This window comes from Bos grunniens, chromosome X (genome assembly GCF_055505025.1).
Source record: "Bos grunniens cultivar Pamir isolate PY7600 chromosome X, Bosgru_T2T1.0, whole genome shotgun sequence".
Classification (NCBI taxonomy): domain Eukaryota; kingdom Metazoa; phylum Chordata; class Mammalia; order Artiodactyla; family Bovidae; genus Bos; species Bos grunniens.
This window is the reverse complement of record NC_141194.1, coordinates 44,483,618-44,501,622: the sequence shown is the minus strand read 5'-3', so window position 1 is coordinate 44,501,622 and position 18,005 is coordinate 44,483,618. Positions and strand designations below refer to the sequence as shown.

At 38.6% G+C, this 18,005-nt stretch overlaps 1 long non-coding RNA gene across 1 annotated transcript in view; it reads left to right on the top strand.

Annotated features, from left to right (window-relative positions):
• Nucleotides 1-13,636, top strand: part of LOC147340237 (uncharacterized) — a 37,494-nt gene extending 23,858 nt beyond the window's left edge. The window contains exons 3-4 of the long non-coding RNA XR_015158878.1: nucleotides 9,830-10,017; nucleotides 10,108-13,636. This is a non-coding gene — a long non-coding RNA (uncharacterized LOC147340237). The remainder of the gene's footprint in view (nucleotides 1-9,829; nucleotides 10,018-10,107) is intronic.
• The last annotated feature ends 4,369 nt before the right edge of the window (nucleotides 13,637-18,005 follow it).

Sequence of the window (18,005 nt, the reverse complement as noted above, 5' to 3'; positions counted from 1 at the left end):
GAAATTCCATTAAATTGTGTTCACCAGAACATATACATATTATTTGACTTATTATCATTTGCTTTGCTTTTTAGTACATTTAAAATCATTTGCCAAAGAGTGTACAGGTCTTGTCTAAATATATTTTCATTAAATTTACAGTTAAATTGATGTTAATTCAATAACCATTAAGTGTTTTAGTTTTTGGATGTATTCTGGGTATGAGAGAAAGGAAGAAAGAAAGAATCAGGGAAGGAGGGAGGAAGGGAAGGAAAAAATGAAAACAGGAAAAAACACATATAACATATAATTATGCATTTAGCACAAACAAGAGAATTTTCCAATAAACTCCCACAGTAAACTTGCTTCTGCCTCTGGCAAAATCTATTGATCAAATCTTTGGTTTGTCACTGTTGTTTCGGAAATCAAATGCAAGTGTGTTACTGCTTCCAGCCTAAGCTGAAAGGGATTTTCAAAGCACTACTCCTCAGTCTTGTAAGCTATGGATAAGAGTGACTGCTGGGATAGTGTCAAGAATGCTGTCTTTCTGGGCATCTGGGAACATGTAATTTTCTATTCAAAGACATGTCTAAGAATTCATCTATGTTTATTTATCTTAATGGTAATTTATGTATCTTAAGGAATACAAATGATGGGGACAAAACAGGGTAGATGGCAAAGTAGGGCCTTGATAATTTCAGTCTCCTGGACAGCTTCCTATCCCTCTTGGGAGTTTCAAGAGTTCTCATGAGATTCCATTACTTTCATTCTTTTCCTCACTCAATACATGAGATTAGATGCTTCAGGAATGTGAAGATGCAAATAACCAAAAACAAAAGACATTGTTAGTTCCCTAGGGAACTGCATTTCACCTATGATTACAGCCAATAGACAAATAAAACTGGTTCAGCTCTTTATGGGAAAAAACAATTTTAATCAAGAGACCTGAAATTCCAGACTATAGTTAACCATTCATTGCACCTACTCAAAAATTCATTTATTCACTTATTTATTCATTAATTCACTTATTTATTCATTCATTCATTTAATAAATATAAACAGAGCACCAACAATGTGCCAGCCATGGTATTATATTCTCAGATTCAAAGATAAACCAGTAGGCAGAGCTTCTTAGATATGACATAATATGAAATAATGGGTAAAAACTTCCCAAGTTTAGCAAAAGACACAAAGAAGTTGAGCAAATCCCAAACAGACATATGCCATGAGACATTATAATTAAACTTTTGAAAACTAGACAAAGAAAAAAATTTTGAAATCATCCCGAGAAGATGATGCATTACTTATACAAAAACACCAATTCAAATGACAGGGGATTTCTTATCTGAAACCATGGAAGCCAGAAAGAACTGCTGAAAGAAAGAGACTGTCAACAATCAATTCTGTATCTGGCCAGATATCACTAAGAATGAAGGAAAAATTAAAAACATCTCAGATAAAAGAAAATTAAAAGCTTGTTGCTAGAAGGCCATTTTTAAAAGCTGGCTAAAGGAAATTCTTCAAATAGGAATGATAAAGGAAGCTTAAAGCACCAGGAACCAAGACCATGGATAATAGAATATACTTTCCCTCATGAGTTTTATATATCATGTTTGATGATTAAAACAAAATTATAGCACCATATAATACTCAAGACAATAGTATTTTAAAGTAGTGAAGATAAAGTTACCTAAATTGAAATGAGGTTTCCACACTTGACTCAAAGTGGTAAAATGTTGATACAAGTAGACTAAGTCACATGTGTATATTGTAATGCTAAGAATAATCACTACAAAAATTTCAAAGAGAGATACATCCCAAACCACTATCATTAAATAAAGATTGAACCCTAAAAACTACTCAACCCATAAAAAAGCAAACAAAGAAATAGGAGGAAAAGACCCTGTGAAAATAAATTAAAAACAAATAACAAAATGGCAAACTTGATTAAATACTAATGTATCAATAGTTACCTTACATATAAATCATATATATATATATACCACTCAAAGAACAGAGATGGGCAGAGGGCATTTTAAAAAAAGCACAGCTCAAACCTATGCTATTTTTAAGAAACTCACTTCAAATTCAGTGACACAGGTAGGTTGAAAGTAAAAGAATACAAAAAGATAAACTATGCAAACATTAATGTGAAAAAGCAGAAGTGGTATATAATGTGAAAAAATAGGTATATTAATACCTGATAACATGACTTTGCATCAAATAAAAATTTCTAGAGACAAGGAGTGACATTACACAATGATACAAGAATCAATCCACCTGGAAGATATAACAAATCTAAATTTGCATGCACACAACAAGAGAGTTTTAAAATGTATAGAGTAAAAAGTGATAGAGCTGAAAGGAGAGATAGACAAATCCACAATTATAGTTGGAGACTTCAGCTTCACAATCTCAATAACTAATAGAACAATTTCACAGAAAATCAGCAAGTATATAGAAGAACTCAACAACACTATCAACCAACAGAATCTAGTGGACAGTTATCGAACACTATACCCAACAACAGCAAACACATTCTTTTAAAGTGTCTATGAAATATATATTAAAATAGACCACACCCTGGATCATAAAACAAACATCAACATATTTAAAAGAATTGAAATCACAGCAGAGTGTTTTCTCTGACCATGGTAGAATTAAACTAGAGTCACCAGAAAGATAAAGGAAATATCTCCAAAGACTTAGAAATTAAATAACACACTTCTGAATAATTCATGGCCAAAGAGGAAATGAGAAAATATATTGAACTGAATGAAAATTAAAATACATCACATCAAAATTTGTAAGGCACAGCTAAAGCAGTGGAGAGGGAAGTTTATAGCACCAAATGCTTGCATTAGAAAAGAAGAAAAGTCTTAAATCAACAGTCTAAACTCTCATCTCAAGAACCTAAAAAGAGAACAGGAATGTAATCCCAAAGCAGGCAGAGGAAAGGAACTATTAAAGATAAGAGCAGAAATCAGCAAAATTGAGAACAGAAGAACAATAGAGAAAATCAACAACACAAAGAGCTGGTTCTTCAAAACAGTCATTAAAACGGACAAACATCTAGCAAGACTCACAAAGGAAAAAGAGAGAAGACACCAATGACCAGTATCAGGAAAGAAATAAGAGTTATACCTACAGATACTGTAAATATGAAAAGGATGCTACAAAAATATTATGAACAATTTTGCAAGCACAAGTTTGACAACTTATATGAAATGGACCAATTCCTTTAAAAAAAAAAAACAAAAAACAAAGTATCACAATTTACCTATATGGAATAGAAAATTTGAATAAATATAAAATAACTAAATAAAATTTGATTCAGTTCAGTAGCTCAGTCGTGTCTGACTCTTTGCGACCCCATGAATCGCAGCACGCCAGGCCTCCCTGTCCATCACCAACTCCCGGAGTTCACTCAGACTCAGGTCCATCAAGTCGGTGATGCCATCCAGCCATCTCATCCTCTGTCGTCCCCTTCTCCTCCTGCGCCCAATCCCTCCCAGCATCAGAGTCTTCTCCAGTGAGTCAACTCTTCGCATGAGGTGGCCAAAGTACTGGAGTTTCAGCTTTAGCATCATTCCTTCCAAAGAAATCCCAGGGCTGATCTCCTTCAGAATGGACTGGGTGGATCTCCCTGCAGTCCAAAGGACTCTCAAGAGTCTTCTCCAACACCACAGTTCAAAAGCATCAATTCTTGGGCACTCAGCTGTCTTCACAGTCCAACTCTCACATCCACACATGACCACTGGAAAAACCATAGCCTTGACTAGACAGGCCTTTGTTGGCAAAGTAATGTCTCTGCTTTTGAATATGCTATCTAGGTTGGTCATAACTTTCCTTCCAAGGAGTAAGCATCTTTTAATTTCATGGCTGCAGTCACCATCTGCAGTGATTTTGGAGCCCCAAAAAATAAAGTCTGCCACTGTTTCCACTGTTTCCCCATCTATTTCCCATGAAGTGATGGGACCAGATGCCATGATCTTAGTTTTCTGAATGTTGAGCTTTAAGCCAACTTTTTCACTCTCCTCTTTCACTTTCATCAAGAGGCTTTTTAGCTCCTCTTCACTTTCTGCCATAAGGGTGGTGTCATCTGCATATCTGAGGTTATAATTTGAATAACCTATAACTAGGAAATTGGATCTGTAATTTTCAAATTTCCATAAAATAAATAATTCTACCAAGAAAAATAAATAAATAAATAAAATAATAAAATAATTCTACCAAATATTTAAAGAATAATTAACAATAATAAAGAAGAATAAAGAATTAAAAATAATAATTAGAATTAACAATAATAATAAATAAATAAATAAAATAATTCTACCAAATATTTAAAGAAGAATTAACATCAATTCTACACAGTCTCTTCTAAAAAATAAAAGAAGAAAAAGTATTTGTAATTCATTTTATGGAGCTAGTATTACTGTATCAAATTTAGAATGACAAAAAAATAAGAAAACTACAGACTACTCTCTCATAAATATAGATACAAAGATTCTCAACACAGTATTAAAAAATAAATTCAGCAGTATACAAAAAGAATTATAACATTATCAAGAGGAGTTTATTTCAGGTATGCAAAGTTAGTTCAGTATTCAAATAACAAAGTAATTAATCAACAGGATATAGAAGAAAAGTCGTATGTTCATAGCAATTGATAAATAAAAAGCTTTTGAAAAAATTCACCACATTCATGATAAAAATTATCAGAAAAATAAGAATAGAGGGAACTTGGTAAAAAACATATACAAAAAACCCTACAGTTATTATACTTAATGGTGAAAGGCTGAATACATTCCTCCTAAGTTCAGGAATAAGTCAAGGATATCTTAATAATACTGTTATTTAACGTAGTGCTGGAGATTCTAGCTAGTTCAATAAGGCAAGAAAAGGAAATAAAAGTCATATAAATCATAAAGGAAGAAATAAAACAGTTTCTGTTTGCAGATTGCATGATAATATATATAGAATATCTCAAGGAATCTATAAAAAAAGCAAAACTCCTAGAACTAATGAGTTCTGCAAGATTACAGGATACAGGTGTCTTACCAGGTGGCTCAGTGGTAAAAAATCTGCAGGAAACCCACGTTCAACCTCTGGGTTGGGAAGATCCCCTGGAGAAGAGCATGGCAACCCACTCAAGTATTCTTGCCTGGAGAATTCCATGGACAGAGGAGGCTAGTGAGATACAGTCCAGGGGATCACAAAGAGTCAGACACGAATAAGTGACTAACACTGCCTACACTGCCTGCAGGATACAGGGTAAATATATATTTAATCAATTGTACCTCTATATACTGCCAGTGAATATGTGAACACTGAAATGAAAAGATACAATATCATTTACAAAATCAGGTTAAAAAAAAATTAACAATATCATGTAGGTGTGACCATAACCAAAAAAAAAAAATGCACAGCATTTATATGCTGAGAAATACAAAATGCTGATGAAATTAATCAAAGAAGACCTAAATAAATGAAGAGTTATGTCTTATTCATGAACTCAAAGATTTAAAATAGTAAATATGTCAATTCTCCCCCAAACTGATATACAAGTTCAGTATAATTTCTGTCAAATCCCAGCCACATTTTCTTTCTAGATAAAAATAAGATTCACTTCAGTTCAGTCGCTCAGTTGTGTCCCACTCTTTGCGACCCCATGAACCTCAGCATGTCAGGCCTCCCTGTCCATCACCAACTCCCGAAGTCTGCCCAAACCCATGTCCATTGAGTTGGTTATGCCATCCAACCATCTCATCCTCTGTCGTCCCCTTCTTCTCCTGCCCTCAATCTTTCCCAGCATCAGGGTCTTTTCAAATGAGTCAGATCTTCACATCAGGTGGCCAAAGTATTGGAGTTTCAGCTTCAACATCAGTCCCTCCAATGAACACCCAGAACTGATCTCCTTTAGGATGGACTGGTTGGATCTCCTTGCAGTCCAAGGAACTCTCAAGAGTCTTCTCCAGCACCACAGTTCAAAAGCATCAATTCTTCGGCGCTCAGCTTTCTTTATAGCCCAACTCTCACATCCATACATGACTACTGGAAAAACCATAGCCTTGACTAGACAGACCTTTGTTGGCAAAGTAATGTCTCTGCTTTTTAATATGCTCTCTAGATTGGTCATAACTCTCCTCCCAAGGAGCAAGTGTCTTTTAATTTCATGGCTGCAATCACCATCCACAGTGATTTTGGAGCCCCCCCAAATAAAGTCTAACACTGTTTCCACTGTTTCTCCATTTATATGCCATGAAGTGATGGGACCAGATGCCATGATCTTAGTTTTCTGAATGTTGAGCTTTAAGCCAACTTTTTCAATCTCTTCTTTCACTTTCATCAAGAGGCTCTTTAGATCTTCTTCACTTTCTGCCATAAGGGCGGTGTCATCTGCATATCTGAGAGTATTGATATTTCTCCCAGCAATCTTGATTCCAGCTTGTGCTTCCTGCAGCCCAGCATTTCTCATGATGTACTCTTCATATAAGTTAAATAAGCAATGTGACAATATACAGCCTTGACGTACTCCATTATTCTGTGTGAAAGTGCAAAAAAAACCAGAATGGTTAAAATGATTTTGAAAAACAAGAATAAAATGGGAAGAAACATTCTACCTAATTTCAAGACTTACTATACAGCTACAGTAATCAAGACGGTGTGCTATTATTGGCAAAGGGATGAACACACAGAAAGGTAGAATAGGATAGAGAAAATCTTGAAATAGACCCACACAAATATGTCCAATTGACTTACAAAGGTGCAAAAGTAATTAGATGGAGAAATGATAGCATTTGCAGTAAATTGTGCTGAAGTAATTAGACATCCATAATCAAAAGTAAATAAATAAATAAACTTTGACTTAAGTCTTATACCTTATAGAAAATTTAACTCAAAATTGATCACAGATTTAGATGTAAAATGTAAAATTACAAGAGTTCTAGGAAAAACACAGGAGACAATCTTTGGAATCGGGGGCTAGGCAAAGGATTTTTAGACTTGCTAATGGGCTTCTCTGATGGCTCAGATGGTAAAGAATCTGCCTGCAATGCAGGAGACCCAGGTTCAGTCCCTGAGTGGGGAAGATACCTTGGAGAAGGGAATGGCAACCCACTCCAGTATTCTTGCCTGGAGAATTCCATGGACAGAGGAACCTGGTGGGCTACAGTCCTTGGGGTTGCAAAGAGTCGGACATGACTGAGTCACTAAGGCATGAGAGAAGGACCCACAAAAGTAAAAATTAATAAATTGAACTTCAACAAAATTAAAAATCTTCTCTTGCAAAAGACCTTGTTAAAAGGATGAAAGACAACTAGAATAAAATATGTGCATATTACATATCCAGTAGAGGACCTGTATCGTAAATATATAAAGAACTCTAAAAACTCAACAATTTAAAATGCAATCCAATTAAAAAATGGGCAAAGACATGACCAGACATTCCATGAAAGAGGTTATACAGATGGCTAAGAAACACGTGAAAAGATGTGCAATACCATTGGCCATCAGAGAAATGAAAATTAAAACACAATAAGACGACCCTGCTGCTGCTGCTGCTGCTGCTAAGTCGCTTCAGTCGTGTCCGACTCTGTGCGACCCCATAGACGGCAGCCCACCAGGCTCCCCCGTCCCTGGGATTCTCCAGGCAAGAACACTGGAGTGGGTTGCCATTTCCTTCTCCAATGCATGAAAGTGGAAAGTGAAAGTGAAGTCACTCAGTTGTGTCTGACTCTTAGCAACCCCATGGACTGCAGCCTACCAGGCTCCTCTGTCCATGGGATTTTCCGGGCAACAGTACTGGAGTGGGGTGCCACTGCCCTCTCCTAAGATGACCCTACACCTATCAAAATGGCTACAATAAACAATAATGACAACACCAAATACCAGTGATGATGCGGAGAAACTAGATCACTAATACACTGTGGATGAAAATGTGAAACTGTGAAGTCCTTGTGAAAATAGCTTGGCATTTTTTTAAGAGGACTAAACATACAATTACAATATTTCCTGGAAATTTCAGTCTTAGGCATTTATCCCAGAGAAATAACAACTTATATTGACACAAAAACCTGTACACAAATGTTCATAGTAGTTTTATTTATCTGCCCGTTTGCCCTTCAACAGGTGAATAGTTAAATAAACTATGATTGATCCATACCATAGAATACACTTAGCAATAAAAAGGAAAGAACTGTTGACACATACAGCTACTTTGATGAATCTCCAGGAAACAATGCTGAGTGAAAAAACCAACCCACAAATTTACATACTGTCTAATTTCAATTATACAACTCTCTGAAATAACTACATTTTAGAAATCAAGGAGAGATCAGTGATTCCTGGAAATTAGAGACATGGAGGGAGAAGGAAGAATGGGTGTGGTTATAAAAGTGGAGCATGAAAGATCTTTGAGTGTTGGAAATGTTCAGTATCTTGACTGTGGTGCTGGATATATGAAACCACACAAGTAATATAATTGTTTTTGGAAGTAATACATAGAGACAAACACAAATGAGTACAAGTTAAACTGGAGAAATATAAATAAGATTATTGCATTATATTAATGTCTATATCCTGGTTGTGATACTCTATTATAGTTTTGCAAAGTATTACCATTGGATGACTAATACCTGCAGTGGTATTACTTTGGATGAGGGCTTCCCTGGTGGCTCAGATGGTAAAAAATTTGCCTGCAATGCAGGAGACCCGGATTTGGTCTCTGGGTCAGGAAGATCCCCTCAAGAAGGGAATGGCTACCCACTCTATTATTTTTGCCTGGAGAATTCCATGGACAGAGGAGCCTAGTGGGCTACAGTCCATGGGATGGCAAAGAGTCAGAAACATACACAATTATACACCGAAGGATCTTTTCTAGAATCCTAGGCTTTGGAGTCTAATTTCACCACCATCACACCTCTGTCTCTAGCAGTGGGTTTGTTTAGCATAATTGTGACTAGAATACCATGCACTGTATGTACACTTCATCCAGCAGATTGAAAATTCAGCCACAATAGTTTGCAGCTCCTACAATCAAGGAATAATCCATTTACCCACTTTTCGAATCCTGTGACTTGCTTCGACTACAGGATGCAATGGAAATGATATTGTATAATTATCATCCTCAGAGAAGGCAATGGCACCCCACTCCAGTACTTTTGCCTGGAAAATCCCATGGATGGAGGAGCCTGGTAGGCTGCAGTCCATGGGGTCGCTAAGAGTCGGACATGACTGAGCGACTTCGCTTTCACTTTTCACTTTCATGCATTGGAGAAGGAAATGGCAACCCACTCCAGTGTTCTTGCCTGGAGAATCCCAGGGACGGGGGAGCCTGGTGGCTGCCATCTATGGGGTTACAGAGTCAGACATGACTGAAGTGACTTAGCATAGCATAGCATATCATCCTAGGTCTTTAAAAATCTTGCAGCTTCTGTTCTCACACACTTAGAACTCTGTGGCTACCACGTGTAGAACCCAGCCTACTGAATGATGAGGGAGACAAGATATGTGAATGAGACTGTCTTAGGTCATCCAGCCTTTAGTCAACCTGTAAGCAGAAATTAGTGGAACCTGCCCAGACCAGAATAACTGCTCAACCAACCCATAGAATCATGAGTGAAAGGACTGGTTGCTTTAAGGCACTAAATTTGGGGACTTTTTTTTTTTTACACTGCCAAATGAATGCCTACACTAATGAATTTAACACTAATTAATGAATGCCTACATTTCTTTATTGTGCTGATAACCCATTACATTAGAATAAATCATAGTTCATATCTTATGGTTTCTTGAATCAAGAGACTAGGAAATGTACTGTCTTAATTTTTGTTTTATTATTTTCTTTTAGATATCTAAGCTTTAAAAAGCAATTTATAGAACAAATTTTTGGACATGCGAGTCTATGTGCAGCTCATTGCAGGCCATCTGCTCTGAAAAAACCATTGGTAGAGCCCGTTATTTTTACCAAGAATCTCCACTTCTTCTGCCCACATCTCAAGGCATTCAACAATGATCTATCTGTACACATGGATCAAGGTAATATAAAGTGGTGGCTGGAGTGAGGGGTGGGCGATGAGGAGGCAGCTCCATTGTAAATTGGGAAACAGCAGTGACTTTTTTTTTCAGTTTGATTCCCGCCTGGGGCTTTCTAAATAAACACTGCAGAAGCATCTCCCCAAGTGACGCAACGAGGAAAATGAAGCAGAATGAATATATTCCTGATCTGCAGGATGGCAGATGAACAGGCTGAAAAACTCCTACTCCCATCAAAGGCTCTAGGGACTCATTACTCATAGCTTTTCATTTCCATGGAATCTTGAATTTGAAACACATTAGCTCTTAACAAAAATGTACTTATAGAAAATGTCCATATTTGCCTGCCTAGGTACTGATGTCACATGGACCTTCAGTATCCAGTCATCCAATTTTGTGATCAAGTTTGACATTCAGTTTGGCACCTTGGCTCTGTAACACAGCAAAACACTGAGCTGGACAATATTTGACTGTTGCCATTACATACCTCTATTATCTCTCAGAATCGAGAGTGTGGGGAGGATTATTATCTTTTATAGGTTTAGTCCCTGTAATTACACCCTGGTCAGTCAAGATCTTTTCTTTTTATCATTCAAATACACTTCAAAGATAAGTCAAAATTCTTCAGACCATAAAATTTAAAGTGAGCTGTTTCACCTTCTTTATTGGTTTCTGGGGCCTCTCATGTTACTTTTCTCCTCCTTTTTTTTCATCAAATTCCTCTAACAAGGAACAAGAAAAAAAAAATAGTCATACTCAGTAAAACAGAATCTAAAAATAATCATCAACTAAAGAGCACTCTTGTCACACTCAAACTGAAAGCAGAGGGACAAAATACAAGAAATCTTAATCATCAATAAGTGTTCATGTTTTAGGACCCATCATTTATTCAACAGAAGTTTATTGAGCACCAATTCTGTGCCAGACATGATGCAAGACTCTAAAAGTTCCCAGGTGAACAGGAAAGATTCCGATCTCACCCTTAGGGAATAGTCAAGTGTCCTGGTCTCAACCTGATTTCTATATTTCTTCTAGTTTCATCTTTCACCTAAGTTATAGTTTTGTACCAAGAAAAAATTGTCTAGTAGTGTGATTTCTTTCAAAATATTGATAATAATGGTGAATACCTTCATAGTGCTTGGTGGTGGTGGTTTAGTCGCTAGTGTTAGTTGTTCAATCGTGTCTGACTCTTTTGCAACCCCATGGACCATAACCCACCAAGCTCTTCTGTCCACGGAATTCTCCAACAAGAATACTGGAGTGGGTTGCCATTTCCTTCTCCAGGGGATCTTCCGGACCGAGGGATCAAACCCAGATATCCTGCACTGTTGGCGGATTCTTTAACTACCGATCCACCAGAGAAGCCCTTATAGGCCTTACTATGTGCCAAAAAGTATTCTATGCATTTTCACAAATTAACCGATTTAATCTTGAACAATCTTTTGAGGTACCATTATTACTCCTTTTTTTAACAGATGAGGAAACAGAGGCAGAGAGGTTAAGTAATTTCCACAGATTCAAGCTATTCACTACACTGTTCTTACTAAGGCAAAACACTGTAGAGTTGTGATTTTTTAGCAACAAGGATTGAAAGAAAATGTGATGTTGTTGACGCAAGTTAATTAATAAACCTGAATGTCAAAGTATCCCGTTCTCTAAGCATTCAGCCTGAGATTTAATAATCTAATCTGAATGTTTTCCACCAAACAGATGCCCTTAAAAACCACATCCAAAGGTAAATAAATTGTAGAGAGTGTTGAATTTTCTTAAAAACAGCTGCTGATTTATAATCAGCCTGTCTAATTCTCTTCTCAGACTTTCAGCCCATAAGTTAGCATATCTGCTTCTATTTTGAAATGGGATATCAGGTCCCACATATTCCCAGAGGAAATCAGGAAAATCTGATTAAGTATTTACTAGAATTTCCTCGTGGGCACCTTCTTCCAAAGATATGAAAATTATCAGAGAGTTTTCTCAAGACCCAATTTCAATAACAGTAAGTCATTGTTAGTAAACCATTGCCAGAACCTTTATGTGCTTCATATCTGATGAACCTTTATGTCCTGTCTCTTGTATGTATCTATGTGTACCCGAGCCAGGTGGGTAGACACTCTGAAGAATGTTTTGCTAAACAGACTCTGGTCTCCTGGAGATAACTGCGAACCTACCTCTGATACCTGGGACACAGAACATTCTGAGCAATAGGCAACAACTGCTTGTTATCTTTAACAGGCAAACTAGCACACTGACAACCCTTGTTTGTTCCCAAAGACACATAAGTACGATATCTTCTGAAATTAATGATAACATTTAAAAAGAGCAATGATGATGTTGGTGATGATGGTAGTCACTGACATTTGTTCGGCTCTCATGATATGCTGGGCTCCATGCTAAATGCTTTATAGCAGTTACAGTCTCCTTTTAAAAACCTTTTTATTTTGTATTGGGATATAGCTGATTAACAATGTTGTGATAAAATCAGGTGACTTGCAAAGGGACTCAGCCATGCATATATATGTATCCATTCTCCCACAAACTCCCCTCCTACGCAGGTTGCCGGGAGAGAGATCCCTGAGCAGAGATCCCTGTGCTATGAAGTAGATCCTTGTTGGCTATCAGTTTTAAATATAGCAGTGTGTACATGTCCATCCCAAACTCCCTATCTATCCTTTCTGCCATCCATCTCCCCAGCAACCATAAGTTCATTCTCATAAGTCTATGAATTTGTTTCAGTTACAGTCTCTTTTAATTTAAATCTTGCAATAGGGCTTCCTTGGTAGTGAATCTGCCAGTGGTAGAGAATCTGCCTGCCAATGCAGGAGATATGGGTTCGATCCCTGATCCCAGAAGATCCCACGTGCCTTGGAGCAACTAAGTCCCTGCTACACAACTGTTGAGCCTGTGCTCTGGAGCCCAGGAGCCACAACTACTGAAGCCCATGTGCCCTAGAGCCCATGCTCTGCAACAGGAGAGGCCACTGCAATGAGGAGCCCTTGCACTGCAAATAAAAAGTAGTCCCTCTCTCCAAAACTACAGAAAGCCCGCACAGCAACCAAGACCCAGTGTAGCCAAAAGTAAAGAAATACAATTTTTTTTTTAAAAATCTAGCAATAATTCTTATTCCAAAGAGGTTTTAAATGTTCACTATGGCAAAGTCTTCAAACTGCTAAATGTAGAAATTACCTGGGAAGCAGAAATGTAGCTTCCCCAGCCCCATTATGGAACATGTGATTCAGTAGGTCTGAGGAGTAGTTGAAACACCTGTTAATAAAAATAATGAAAAACTGGTTAAAATGATTGCTATCAACAAATCCAGTTAAATAAAATTGCTATAGACTGTGTCCTCCCATAGTCCATATGTTCAATCCTAACCTCCAAAGTGATTGTATTTGGAGGTAAGGCCTTTGGTAGGATGAGATTGGAGCTGTCATGAATGGGATTTGTGCCCTTACGAGAGAAACCCCACAGAGCTCTTTTGTTCTTTCTGACATGTGAAGACACAACAAGACAGTCATGAACAAGAAAATAAGCTCTCATGAGACACCAAATCTCCTAGTACCCTGATCTTGGACTTCCAAGGCTCCAGAACCATGAAAAATAAATTTCTATTATTTATAAGCCACCCACTCTATGGTATTATTCTGTTATAGCTGCCCAAAATAACTAAAAAAAATTTACTGAGCTAATACTTAGTCCATACAGAAAGGAGCCAAATAAGAATCCATGTTATTCATCATCTTATAAAAAGAATGGCATTGTTCAACTTATCCTTCCCCAAGGAGAAAAAATATGTGTTGATTGTGTGACAGATTTGGGGGAAAGCAAGTGAAATTAACAGGGAAGGAAGGAGAGGGAGAGGAGTGTTAAAAGAAGGGGGCTATGCTGGTTATCTATTGCTTCTATTGTATAAAAGAACTGTACAAAAAACATCTTCATGACCTAGATGATCACGATGGTGTGATCACTGACCTAGAGTCAGACATCCTGGAATGTGAAGTCAAGTGGGCCTTAGGAGGCATCACTACGAAAAAACCTAGTGGAGGTGATGGAATTCCAGTTCAGTTTAGTTTAGTCACTCAGTCATGTCCGACTCTTTGCAACCCCATGAACTGGAGCACCCCAGGCCTCCCTGTCCATCACCTGTCATCACTCCCGGAGTCCACCCAAACCCATGTCCATTGAGTTAGTGATGCCATCCAACTATCTCATCCTCTGTCATCCCCTTTTCCTCCTGCCCTCAATCTTTCCCACCATCATGGTCTTTTCAAATGAGTCAGCTCTTCGCATCAGGTGGCCAAAGTATTGGAGTTTCAGCTTCAACATCAGTCCCTCCGATGAACACCCAGGACTGATCTCCTTTAGGATGGACTGGTTGGATCTCCTTGCAGTCCAAGGGACTCCCAAAAGTCTTCTCCAACACCACAGTTCAAAAGCATCAATTCTTCAGCACTCAGCTTTCTTTATAGCCCAACTCTCACATCCATACATGACCACTGGAAAAACCATACCCTTGACCAGACGGAAATTTGTGGACAAAGTAATGTCTCTGCTTTTTAATATGCTGTCTAGGTTGGTCTTGACTTTCTTTCCAGGGAGTAAGCGTCTTTTAATTTCATGGCTGCAATCACCATCTGCAGTGATTTTGGAGCCCAGAAAAACAGTCAGCCACTGTTTCCACTGTTTCCCCATCTACTTGCCATGAAGTGAATGGGACCAGATGCCATGATCTTAGTTTTTGAAATGTTGAGCTTTAAGCCAACTTTTTCACTCTCCTCTTTCACTTTCATCAAGAGGTTCTTTAGTTCTTCTTCACTTTCTGCCATAAGGGTGGTGTTATCTGCATATTGATATTTCTCCCGGCAATCTTGATTACGGCTTGTGCTTCTTCCAGCCCAGCATTTCTCATGATGCATATAAGGTAAATAAGCAAGTAAATAAGCAGGGTGACAGTATGCAGCCTTGACACACTCCTTTTGCTATTTGGAAGCAGTCTGTTGTTCCATGTCCAGTTCTCACTGTTGCTGTTGCTTCCTGACCGCATACAGCTTTCTCAAGAGGCAGGTCAGGTGGTCTGGTATTCCCATATCTTTCAGAATTTTCCACAGTTTATTGTGATCCGCACAGTCAAAGGCTTTGGCATAGTCAGTAAAGCAGAAATAGATGTTTTTCTGGAACTCTCTTGCTTTTTCAATGATCCAGCGGCTGTTGGCAATTTGGTCTCTGGTTCCTCTGCCTTTTCTAACACCAGCTTGGACATCTGGAAGTTACGGTTCACTTATTCCTGAAGCCTGGTTTGGAGAATTTTGAGCATTACTTTACTAGCCTGTGAGATAAGTGCAATTGTGTGGTAGTTTGAGCATTCTTTGGCATTGCCTTTCTTTGGGATTGGAATGAAAACTGACCTTTTCCAGTCCTGTGGCCACTGCTGAGTTTTCCAAATTTGCTGGCATATTGAGTGCAGCACTTTCACAGCATCATCTTTCGGGATTTGAAATAGCTCCACTGGAATTCCATCACCTCCACTAGCTTTGCTCGTAGTGATGCTTTCTAAGGTCCACTTGACTTCACATTCTAGGATGTCTGGCTCTAGGTGAGTGATCACACCATCGTGATTATCTGGGTCATGAAGATCTTTTTTGTACATTTCTTCTGTGTATTCTTGCCACCTCTTCTTAATATCTTCTGCTTCTGTTAGGTCCCTACCATTTCTGTCCTTTATTGAGCCCATCTCTGCATAAAATTTTCCCTTGGTATCTCTAATTTTCTTGGAGAGATCTCTAGTCTTTCCCATTCTATATTTTCCTCTCTTTCTTTGCTTTGATCACTGAGGAAGGCTTTCTTATCTCTCCTTGCTATTTTTCTTATCTCTCCTTGCTATTCTTTGAAACTCTGCATTCAAATGGGTATATCTTTCCTTTTCTCCTTTACTTTTCGTTTCCATTCTTTTCACAGCTATTTGTATGGCCTCCTCAGACAGCAATTTTGCTTTTTTGTCTTTCCTTTTCTTGGGGATGGTCTTTATTCCTGCCTCTTGTACAATGTCACAAACCTCCATCCATAGTTCATCAGGCACTCTGTCTATCAGATCTAGTCCCTTAAATCTATTTCTCACTTCCACTCTATAATATAAGGTGTTTGATTTAGGTCATACCTGAATGGTCTAGTGGTCTTCCCTACTTTCTTCAATTTAAGTCTGAGTTTGGCAATAAGGAGTTCATGATCTGAGCCACAGTCAGCTCCCAGTCTTGTTTTTGCTAACTGTATAGAGCTTCTCCATCTTTGGCTGCAAAGAATAAAATCAATCTGATCCTGGTGTTGGCCATCTGATGATGTCCATGTGTAGAGTCTTCTCTTGTGTTGTTGGAAGAGGGTGTTTGCTATGACCACTGCATTCTCTTGGCAAAACACTATTAGCCTTTGCCCTGCTTCATTCTATACTCCAAGGCCAAATTTGCCTGTTATTCCAGGTGTTTCTTGACTTCCTACCTTTGCATTCCAGTCCCCTATAAATGAAAAGAACATCTTTTTTGGGTGTTAGTTCTAAAAGGTCTTGTAGGACTTCATAGAACCATTTAACTTCAGCTTTTTCAGCATTACTGGTCAGGGCATAGACTTGAATTACCATGATACTGAATGATTTGCCTTGGAAATGAACAGAGATCTTTCTGTCATTTTTGAGACTGCATCCAAGTACTGCATTTTGGACTCTTTTGTTGACTGTGATGGCTACTCCATTTCTTCTAAGGGATTCCTGCCCACAGTAGTAGATATAATGGTCATCTGACTTAAATTCACCCATTCCAGTCTACCTTAGTTCGCTGATTCCTAGAATGTCTATGTTCACTCTTGTCATCGCCTGTTTGACCGCTTCCAGTTTGCCTTGATTCATGGACCTAATATTCAGATTAGCCATCATAGTCAACAAAAGAGTCCGAATTGATGCTTTTGAACTGTGGTGTTGGAGAAGACTCTTAAGAGTCCCTTGGAATGCAAGGAGATCCAATGAGCCTATCCTAAAGGAGATCAGTCCTGGGTGTTCACTGGTAGGACTGATGTTGAAGCTGATACTGCAATACTTTGGCCACCTGATGCAAAGAGCTGACTCATTTGAAAAGACCCTGATGCTGTGAAAGATTAGGGGCAGGAGGAGAAGGGGATGACAGAGGATGAGATGGTTGGATGACATCACCGACTCAATGGACATGGGTTTAGGTGGACTCCGGAAGTTGGTGATGGACAGGGAGGCCTGGCACACTGCAGTTCATGGGATCGCAAAGATTTGAACATGACTGAGTGACTGAACTGAACTGAACTGAACATTCCAAGTTCCTATGCAATATTGCTCTTATAGCATCGAACCTTGCTTCTATCACCAGTCCCATCCACAACTGGGTGTTGTTTTTGCTTTGGCTCCATCCCTTCATTCTCTCTGGAGTTATTTCTCCACTTATCTCCAGTAGCATAATGGGCACCGACCGACCTGGGGAGTTCATCTTTCAGTGTCCTATCTTTTTGCCTTTTCATACTGTTCATGGGATTCTCAAGGCTATAATACTGAAGTGGTTTGCCATTTCCTTCTCCAGTGGACCACACTCTGTCAGACCTCTCCACCATGACCCGTCTGTCTTGGGTGGCCCCACACAGCAAGGCTTAGTTTCATTGAGTTAGACAAGGCTTGGTCCATGTGATCAGATTGGCTAGCTGTCTGTGACTGTGGTTTCAGTCTGTCTTCCCTCTGATGCCCTCTCTCAGTGCCTACCATCTTACTTGGCTTTCTCTTACCTTGGACGTGGTAGTTCTCTTCATGGCTGCTGCAACAAAGCGCAGCTGCTGCTCCTTACCTTGGACGTGGGTTAGCTCCTCTCAGTCGTGCTTCCGCACCATCACAGCCGCCACACTTCTGCCAGAATTCCAGTTGAGCTATTTGAAATCTTAAAAGATGATGCTGTGAAAATGTTGCATTCAACATGCCAGCAAATTTGGAAAACAGC